Raw genomic sequence first — 9,963 nt, forward strand, 5'->3', positions numbered from 1 at the left:
GGTCTTAATCTTTAATTATCAATTTCAGATATTAGCATTTGCATAGATTAATTAACACAGCTGTGTGTTTTGCCTTAGAGCTATGGGTTTTATTTTATAAAGTATGCACGATTCACTTGATATGTAAAAAGCATGGACGATTAGGGGCTGGAACAGAAGAAAACTTGATGTAAAAATATTCCTGTTTCTTTAAATTTCCATCCTCATTGCTGTATGCTAATGTTGCTGTAGCAGTGGCACTTTTCAAGAACACTGGATGAAACAAAGTGGCCCAATTTACAGTACCTGAATTTTTCTTTTTTTTTTTATGAATATTTTTGTATATGTTCTTGACTGAATTTCTTCTACTTGGCAACACTTCTAATGCCTAATGACCTGTTCTAATGTAGCCAGAAAGTAAGAACTACCGCAATTTAAATTTATATACTCAAGATCCTATGGTGGCAGGAAGCGAAAAACAGTCCGAATGTCAGTCAACTGCTGTTTACTTGGCCAATTGTTAAACCTCATTACTGTTTAATGGCTTGAAAATATAATTAAGACTTCAGACCACTTGGTGATGCAAACCTCCCACAGCCCTGTATTAAGGTCAAGGCCATTAGCGGAAGAAATGGGAATAAGGATGAGTTTACTGCTGTGGTCTTGATCTACAAAGGTATAAAATAATCAGTGTTCAAAGTTAACAAAATTTTTTTTATCATTGTATAGAGTTTTACAATGTTATTATTAATATTGTAATGCTGTTGAATTCTCAGGTTTTAAAGCTCAGCAGGTGGTGATCAATTTCTTTTGACAGTAGCTCTGACGAGTGCAGCAACAAATGACCGGTTTAAATTACCTACTTAGAAATTGATTTAAATCTGTTTTGATTGTAAAAAGAATCTCCAGTGTCAGCCCTTTGTAACACTCACTTTGCATGTGTAAACATCTTCAAGGCAGAGGAATTTCTATAACATAAAAAAAAATACCTTTTGGTCTGTTATTGGAAAATAATCAATTGCTGGAGTTCCATTCTATCAAATTATGATAATAATTATTTTCCTATAACAGCACAACCCTTAAGTTTTATTCATCCAACGCATATGTGTTGTTTGACTTTTTTCCTTCAAATCATAAAAAAAGCAAAAGCTTTGGTGTGAATTAAAAGGCTGATTAATTTACAAAATTTCCAAAGTAGTTGGCCTTATACATTATTAATTAGCATTTATGAAAGAAAATAACTGGAAATGATCCGATCCTAAAACAAGCATCACTTCAGCTAAACACTGTTTCAGTTTATCTGCTCAGTGGGGCGCTTTTATTTATGCATGTGTTTATTGGAAAGCGGATAAACAATTAACATTGAACTTACCATAATGTATTCATCAGATTGCACCAAATGGCATCTGCAACACAGCTGGTTTTTATTGAATGAGAAAGTAATTAGCTAAATGAGTAGATGATTGCACTGTTGAGCAGAGAGATTCAGGTGTAAATAAAGGCATTGGATATTTTTGCTTTATTTAGAGACAAAAATTTAATTATTAAAATAATACAAATATAAAAAAAGGCACCTACACTTGACCAATATTTTAGTGGCTTGTCTTTTAGATTCAAAGAAGCCTTGTTCACAATGACATCGTTTCATGACACCACAGGGCTTCAGCCGAATAATCAAAAAGTTGATAAACCTCTGAGCCCGGTTTCCCGAAAGCTTCTTATCGCTAAGCAGTTCTAAAGTTTCATCTTAACCACTCTCTTAACGTTATGGCGTGATTCCCGAAACGGTCGTACTCTAAGTATATCTTAGGTAAGTCACACGTTCGTAAGGTTGGTCCAGACCAACCTTAACTCACTCTAAGTGTTGTTTCAGATCAAGACGCTAGTCGCCGCCACTGAGCAGCAGTCTTTATAAATCAGCGGTGTATGGAAGCACATTATGGCACGTCATCAAAGTCGTATTAATGATGGAATATACTTTAGACCTGTTTATGAATTTTATTTTATATCAAAATAATAAAGTGACTTTTAATAAGCCTATTTCATAATAGTTTTTCATAAATAAAATAGTTTCATAAAGTTTCGCCTTTCAAGGCAACAAATTATGGAACTTATTGACCTGCTCAGACCTGCGTTTGCCAGGCCAACGCATCGTACTTACGCTCCACGCCCTAACACGAACATGTTTCATTAGCCATCATCCATGACTGAATGGACTTTTCTTTTGACACATTTTATTTTATGATAAAATTTCATTTAGTTAAATGAAAAAAAATAAACTTGGAAGTTTCAAACCCCGGATCCATTCATTTTTCTGAGTGATTACCCCTATCTCACCTACGCGGTTTCGCTCGAGGCTGTAAGTACAGTAAAAATTTAACATGTCCTCACAGAAGCTTGAGGACCTTGCAGACCTTCACAGAACGTTAGCGAAACATCAGCGGGGAATCGTGACAGCTCACGGTGCCTAACACCGCATCTCATCGTGAGTCAAACCGCATCTCATTGATTTATTCCATAAGTGTGCTATACAACCCCAATAACTGACATGCTTTACATCGTTTCTGAAGATGGGAAAAAGTGTTGTCAGCTGTTCGTCAATCAACTATGATTGTATAACCGGTTCGTTTCACCGCCACTACATGAAAATATTACATAAAAATATTAGCAACGGTTTGATGATTAAATTTATGTATTTGTCTATTATGGCATGCTATTGATAAGTTAACCCATGTCAAAATAAACGTTATTTAAAAAAATTAGTGCAATATTTAATTTGTATAGAAAGTGCTGTCTATCTTAATGCTGTCATGCAAAATAAGTGAAGAATCAATTCCTAAGCAATCAATGTTAGCTAATTCAGTACCTTCACTATAGACAGCGCCTTGTAATGTCGAACGTAAGAGGCAGCGACTTAAGAAGACTCCTAAGGGACAGTTTGGGAAACATACTTTGAAAAGTAATCAACTTACGTAAAACATATTTTAATAGTCTTCTTGGCGCGCTAAGAGCGTGCGTTATCGGGAAACTGGGCCCTGGTCATTCAGTACATTCAGACTATTTTTATTATATTTATATATTTTTTGTACAAGACTTTTGTCCAAGATACACAGTACAAACAAGAAAGTTAGTCAATCAAAGTGCTAGTAAAAAAAAATCCTACTGTAAGTGTAAGATTCTCTTTAAAGGATTGTGAATACAAATCTTAACATTGACAGAAATCAGGCAGGATCAATACCACACTCAAAAAAATAACTTTTTGAATAAACTTAATTGGATTGTGAAAAGAATTTCCACGTGATTTAATAGCTTTCTTTTAGCATTAAGCAATTTTGTTGGCCCAACTTCATGTTCTCAGGTTCAGTCAACTTAATTTATTAGGTTTCAGTTAACTTATTAACTACAGCTGCATCTAAAATAATTTAGTAATGTTAAACCAACATATTTTAGGGTTAATCCAACATAAATAAATAGAGTTGGTACAACAAAATTTTACAGTTGTAAATTTAGTTCCCTTTCAAAGGCTACACTCGATGCTGCGTGAAAACGCTATGGGAATATCTTCTCATGTTGCCGGTTGTGAAGCATGTGTGTTCCAAATACGCCAAATTTTGGCTTAAATAACCTCGGTCAGGTGACGTCACATGATTAGACGCACCTGCAGGTTATAAATAGGAGTGAGCCAGCAACATTCCTCAGATCTTTTTCTTCACCGCATTGTGCGTGTGTGTGTGTGTGTCAGCAAAAGAATACTAAAATATAAATGGCAGAATTAAAGCTCATAAACTCACCAGATAATATGGCGGAGTTTAGAGTTGGATGTCCCCCTCCTTGCGAAAATTTTCTTTCGGAGGGTGAAATGCATATGTTCTGCTTCGAATGTTTGGGTGAGAAGCACGCTCTCGAAGGGCTTAATGGAGAGTGTGAGCACTGTGATCTTCTCCCCATGAAGCTGCTTTGTGCACGCCTTGCGTTCTTTAGGGAACCACGAGCCATGCTACACTCATGGGGATCACAAGCAGATATGGCCGAGGCACGAGAGACGGAGTCCCTCCTTTCTCTCGCCCTCTCCCCTGATCCCAAAGTCTCTCCTTCCACTTCACAAGCGCACTTCAGTGCTTCTCGCGGGTGTGTTGAAGAGACTCGTTCTCTTGCTTTTGTGAAAATGGAAGTAGCTTTCTCAGAATGATCATCTAAAGATGATAGAGAACACAAGGAATTGCTCGAAGTCATATTGCGCGCAGCCGAACGACTTGCACACCATGGCGGTTTTGCAGGCGTATCAGGCTGATCTGCTGAAAGATTTGAGCATGAGCGGCACACTGGATCACAAAGCATTCAATGAATTACGCCGGGCTACTGATTTATCCCTACGTGCGACTAAACAGACAGCCCATGCAATCGGCCGATCTATGGCCTCCTTGAAAGACACCTGTGGTTGAATCTGGCATCAAGGACAAGGATCGAACATTCCTCCTTGATGCCCCTGTCTCACCTTCCGGCCTATTTGGCGACGCTGTGAATTCCATCGCCACTAGGTTCCGAGCTCGTCGCCCCTCACAGGCCGCCTCCAAAAGATCAGATCGCCGCACTGTCTTCTTTTCAAAGACTAAGTCCTGAAAGCCTACACACCCAGGACTGTGGGGTGATCCCCCCCCAGGGAGCGGCACACAACGCTTTTTCCTATAAGAGCATGCCCCCCCGGACACCCCCAGAGATATGTTAGTGCCTTGGTTATATCCTGCTATATTCCAGGATGCTGAACCACTAACACCGCCCCCTCGCGTACTAAAACTCGTACCTCTTTCGGAGAACCTGGCAGCGTGAAAGCTACTGCCAGACATATCTCCCTGGGTGCTAAAGACTGTTGAGAAAGGCTACAGGATTCAGTTTGCTCAGCTCCGAACTCCAGGCATTGCTGAAGAAGGGAGCCATAAAACAGGTTTCACTTCCAGACAGGAAGTCAGGCTACTACAGTCGTTATTTTCTGGTTCCCAAGAAAGGCGGGGGGCTGCGTCTGATTTTGGATCTTCGCAGGTCGAACTGCTATCTCAAAAAGTACAGATTCAAAATGTTAACCATCAAAATGATTGTCTCGCAAATCCAACCAAAAGATTGGTTTGTGACGATAGATTTAAAGGACGCATACTTTCACATAAAAGTTTTGCCACAACACAGGAAGTTCCTGAGGTTCGCTTTCGGAGGAGAAGCTTACCAGTATCGGGTCTTTCCATTCGGTCTAGCTCTGTCACCCCGCACATATAAAAAAAGGTATGGATGCAGTCCTGGCTCCCTTGCAACTCCAGGGCATCCGTATTCTCAATTACATAGACGACTGGCTAATCCTGGACCAGTCTCAGCAGCTAGCGCTCCGACATCGCGATGACGTCCTAACTCATCTCTATTCGCTGGGTTTGAGACTCAATGCTACCAAAAGCGTTCTCGTTCCGGTTCAGAGGACAACATACTTAGGTGTCAGATGGAATTCGATCACTACGCGGGCACAATTGTCACCCGCTCATGTCGAATCCATCCTCAGTGCCCTTTAGGAAATCAGACTAGACCAGGAAGTGACTGTATATCACTTTCAAAAATGTTTAGGCCTCATGGCAGCTGCATCCACGGTGATAACTTTGGGCCTTCTGCACATGAGAGCTTTTCAGTTGTGGCTAAGAGCCAGGGGATTTTATACAAGGGTCAATCCCCGAAGGCAAATAAGGGTTACGCGCGAAGGACGTCGTACCCTTTCTATGTGGTTCAGACCCCAGTTTCACACCTTGGGTCCCACTCTAGGTCTGTCTTGTCGTTGCAAAATGCTAACGACAGACGCTTCCCTTACCGGCTGGGGCGCGGTCTTGGATGGCCGTCCAGCCCAAGGGAGAGGTCATCTTCTCACATGGCACATCAATTGCCTCAAAATGATGGCTCTATTTTTGGCCCTACAGCACTTCCTCCAGCAGCTGAGAGGCTACCTTGTTCTAGTGCGGGTGGACAACACATCGGTAGTCTCCTATATAAATCGCCAGGGCGGACTGCACTCACGCAGCTTGAACGAGCTAGCGCATCAGGTTCTGCTCTGGGCACAGGACAAGTTCCTGTCCCTCAGAAAGATTTACATTCCAGGGCACATGAATGTGGGAGAAGATTTACTGTCCAGACAAGCTGTGACAGACGGGAAATTGAAACTCCACCCCGATGTAGTCAGCTAAATCTGGGAAAGATTCTTTACAGCAAAGATGGACCTTATAGCCTCCCAAGAGACAGCACAAAGTCCCCTCTACTACTTTGTGACTTATCCAGCTCCCCTGGGTCTGGACGCGACGGCCCATACGTGGCCCAATTTACGCCTTTATACGTTTCCTCCAATACCTCTGCTCCTGGGAGTCCTGGCGAGGGTCCGTCAACACGGTTTGCGCCTCTTACTGATAGCGCCCTATTGGCCGGCCAGAGTATGGCTCTCGGATCTAATATCTCTCCTCGATGGCTCACCTTGGATGATTCCAGTGAGGAGGGATCTTCTGTCTCAGGCGCAGGGGACAATATTTTATCCCCCACCCGAGCTTTGGAACCTTCATGTTTGTCCCTGAACGGGACCAACTAAGTCAAGCTGGTTTCCCAGCCAGCGTAATTTACACTATTCTAGTCGCAAGCCACTAGGAAAGCCTATGCCCTCAAATCGAATGTTTTCGAAAGTTGGTGCATGACGAAGCAGGTAGACCCAGTCCACTGCCGAATTGTTTTAGTGCTGGAGTTCCTGCAAGATAAGTTGTCCTCAGGCTTGTGCCCTAGTACCCTCAGGACGTACGTGGCTGCTATTTCAGCCTGCCACATTCCAATTGAGGGATTTTCTGTGGGAAAACACCCTTTAGTTGGCTGTTTTATTCGTGGGGCTAAAGGGTTGAGGCCACCCACACTGAAAAAAATATAACACTGGCTCAACTTAAAAAAATTGAAGTAATCTGTCACACGTAATTTTTCAGCATTGATGTAAAGTAAATAAACCATTTACATGTAACTTAAAAATTTTAAGTTCATGTAAACTAATTTCTGAAGGTATATCAAACTAAAATTTTTAAGTTGTTCTAAATTAAAATAAATTAGTTGGCTATATTACTTAATCTAAATATTCTGCTAAATCTAACCTGAAATTATAAACTTGATATAAACCACTTTTTGAATGTTTGAGACCTTTTTTAAGTTGCATCAAATAAAGATTTAAGGCATTCATGATTTAAATGAAAAAAAAAAACAAGATACTTTGGATCAACTTTAAAAAATTGCAGTTGTAGAGAAGTTACATTTATAAATGAAGACAATAAACAAACAAGTTCTCCTCCAAAAACATTTATTACCATCCTTGAAACCATACCATGTTGTACTATTAAATTATTTCTCCAATAAAAGACAGAAAACAAAAATAAAATCAATAAAACAATGCATTTTTAATAACTTAAGCTTAAAAACTGTATAATCCTATTTGCTAACCATGTGAAAATCTGACAATTGTTTGACAAATAGTGTGACCAAAATTTAATATTTTAATGTCAATATAGAATACGTTCCCTAAATATTTTCTGCCGGGCCACAAATGTGTGTTTGAGCTCACCAGGATAGCTCAAGTTTAACGCATAGATAAGGCCAAACATGGAACATTCATGTGCGACTGACTTCCTGTGGTGGCTGAAGACAGTCCTCTTCCTCCCTGAGGGCAAACAGGGCCATCGTGCACCTCTCAAGTTCAGCCTGAGCTTCACCTTTCTGAACAACCTAATAAAAGAAAGCACATTTGTTAGACAAGTTGCTCTATTTGGCAAAACAGTGTCTGATGTATGCATGTAAAAATTACTTAATGCTCCCTATGAGTGCAAAAAAACACCTAGGATTATGGTGCATCAAATTAAATTAAATTATGTCAATGAACAAGCCAAAACAACTGGCATACATATACACACACATTATATATTACATTATATTGCCAAAAGTATTGGCATGCCTGCCTTCACATGCATATGAACTTGAGTAACATCCACTTCTTAATCCATAGGGTTTGATATGATGTTGGACATTTGCAGCTATAACAGCTTCAGCTCTTCTGTAAAGTCTTTTCACAAGTTCAAGGAGCATGTATGTAATTAATGTTAATACGTACTATGATTTAAAAATAATAATAATAATGGTGTAAAGGTTGTGCTGCAGCTGATAATGCCACTGACCTCGTAACATTTTTCAATCCTAAGGTTGAAATGCTTCATGAACAAATGCTTACCAGTGTTTAAACAGTTGGTCCACATCTTCCACTAAATACACCATAAGACATTTCAGGAGATACTCTCTTCATACATTCACCTCCAGGCTCTAGGCATGTAAAAACAAACATAGTATTATGTTAGGTACAAAAATAAAATGAACATGGCAAATGTTGAAACCTGTATATAGACAGCATTCACTAACCTGTGAACAAGTTAAACTAAAATGTTTTATTCTGCTAGTTTTGTTTTAATTTAGTGCGTCACAGCCAACTTGATTTGAATGCCTTGCTCAGCTCCTGTGACTTCCATTCACAATATTACATTTAACACCAAGCTAATTTCTGTTATTTTTGAGTGAGTACATACCAGATCAAAAACTTGAAGATGAAGATTATATCTCTGATTATATCTCTGGTCTCTGCTCTCAATGAATTTGTAGTGTTGCTTGTCCAAGGAAACCAGCAATCTTGCTTGAAGTGGAGCAGTTGTAATTCTCAGAAGCTCATTATTGATCTTTAAAAAAAAAGGAAAAACAAAAATTGGACTGGCTCAAGTTCTTAGCAAATCTTAATTACAGTATGTATAGAAAAAATCACCCCCCCCCCACCTTTAAAATAACTGCATTCTATTGCTTTGTAAGTGTGCTTTGTCACTACTGATAATACAATAAACCAATAAACATAATTCAGTTTTGCAGGATAACTAAAATTATTCTCTGATATTATCAGATAATTCAACTACTAAATTTCAGGGCTCTGTCATTTAGAGAGAGTTTATTTTAGGATATTTAGATTTAGACTGACATTTAATAAATTCACGGCAATTCTATTGTATCATTTCCATTTCAAAAGTTATCCACATAGGGTTTTAATTTGTGGATTCTGGGACTTATCAATGTCTGCAGTATGGGTAAAATAATGCCCTTTCAGAAAAGCTAACAGACCTTTAAACACAAAAGTGAATAAAGATTTCATGTTTACTTTTAAACTTCATAGTAATGGCTAACCTCAGCTTGTTGGTCTAAGTGACCACTAGCTCAAAGTGGGACAGTGCTCCGCCCATTAATCCATGCTACTATTACCAAGCAAATTGGAATATATATACACACACATACATACACTGTTTTTGTGTTTTATTTCACATTTTATTTAATTTACATGGTTAATTTAATCGGTCAACTTGTGGACATTTGTACTTGTAGTAACGTTAAATCAACGTGTAAAATTGCTGCCAGTATTAGGGATTATATACTGATAACGTTAAAAACGTGTGATAAAGTGTTACCAGTATGTCGGGAACATGTGCTAATGTCCCGTTCCATACGAGGGAATATAGTTTCAGCGATATTACATTACTTACACGTTAGCAAGTCCAGAAGGTTTTAATCATAACTATAAGTACAGTACAAACATCACTCACTCCAAACTGGCCGTTCTATGTTTAGATCACTTTCCTATTAATTTTTACATCGTTAACCAACGGTAGTTAAATATAATTAATTTCATTTTATTCGGCACAGCGTAGAAACTCCAGTGTTTTTGAAAATAACCGCGTTAGTTTGCTAATGCTAAGTAATACTGTATAGGTGTTTTTAGCCAGCAAACACGGACGCAAAATTTAATCTACAAAGTAGTTGTTCCTGACATAAATCAATCGTTTGCTCACGGAAGAGATACATTTAACATAGAAATTACATGAGTTTGCTTTCTTACCTGTTATTTTCTTTGAAAAACGA

The 9,963-nt window shown here is 38.9% G+C and overlaps 1 long non-coding RNA gene across 1 annotated transcript; it reads right to left on the reverse strand.

The window, feature by feature from the left end:
• Nucleotides 1-7,323: 7,323 nt before the first annotated feature.
• LOC128505747 (uncharacterized) lies at nt 7,324-8,642 on the reverse strand. The gene is made up of 3 exons (XR_008355611.1): nt 8,595-8,642; nt 8,246-8,334; nt 7,324-7,746 (listed from the first exon to the last, which is right to left on the reverse strand). It is a non-coding gene; the product is annotated as an uncharacterized LOC128505747 (long non-coding RNA).
• Nucleotides 8,643-9,963: the final 1,321 nt, after the last annotated feature.

This window comes from Clarias gariepinus, chromosome 17 (assembly GCF_024256425.1).
Source record: "Clarias gariepinus isolate MV-2021 ecotype Netherlands chromosome 17, CGAR_prim_01v2, whole genome shotgun sequence".
Classification (NCBI taxonomy): domain Eukaryota; kingdom Metazoa; phylum Chordata; class Actinopteri; order Siluriformes; family Clariidae; genus Clarias; species Clarias gariepinus.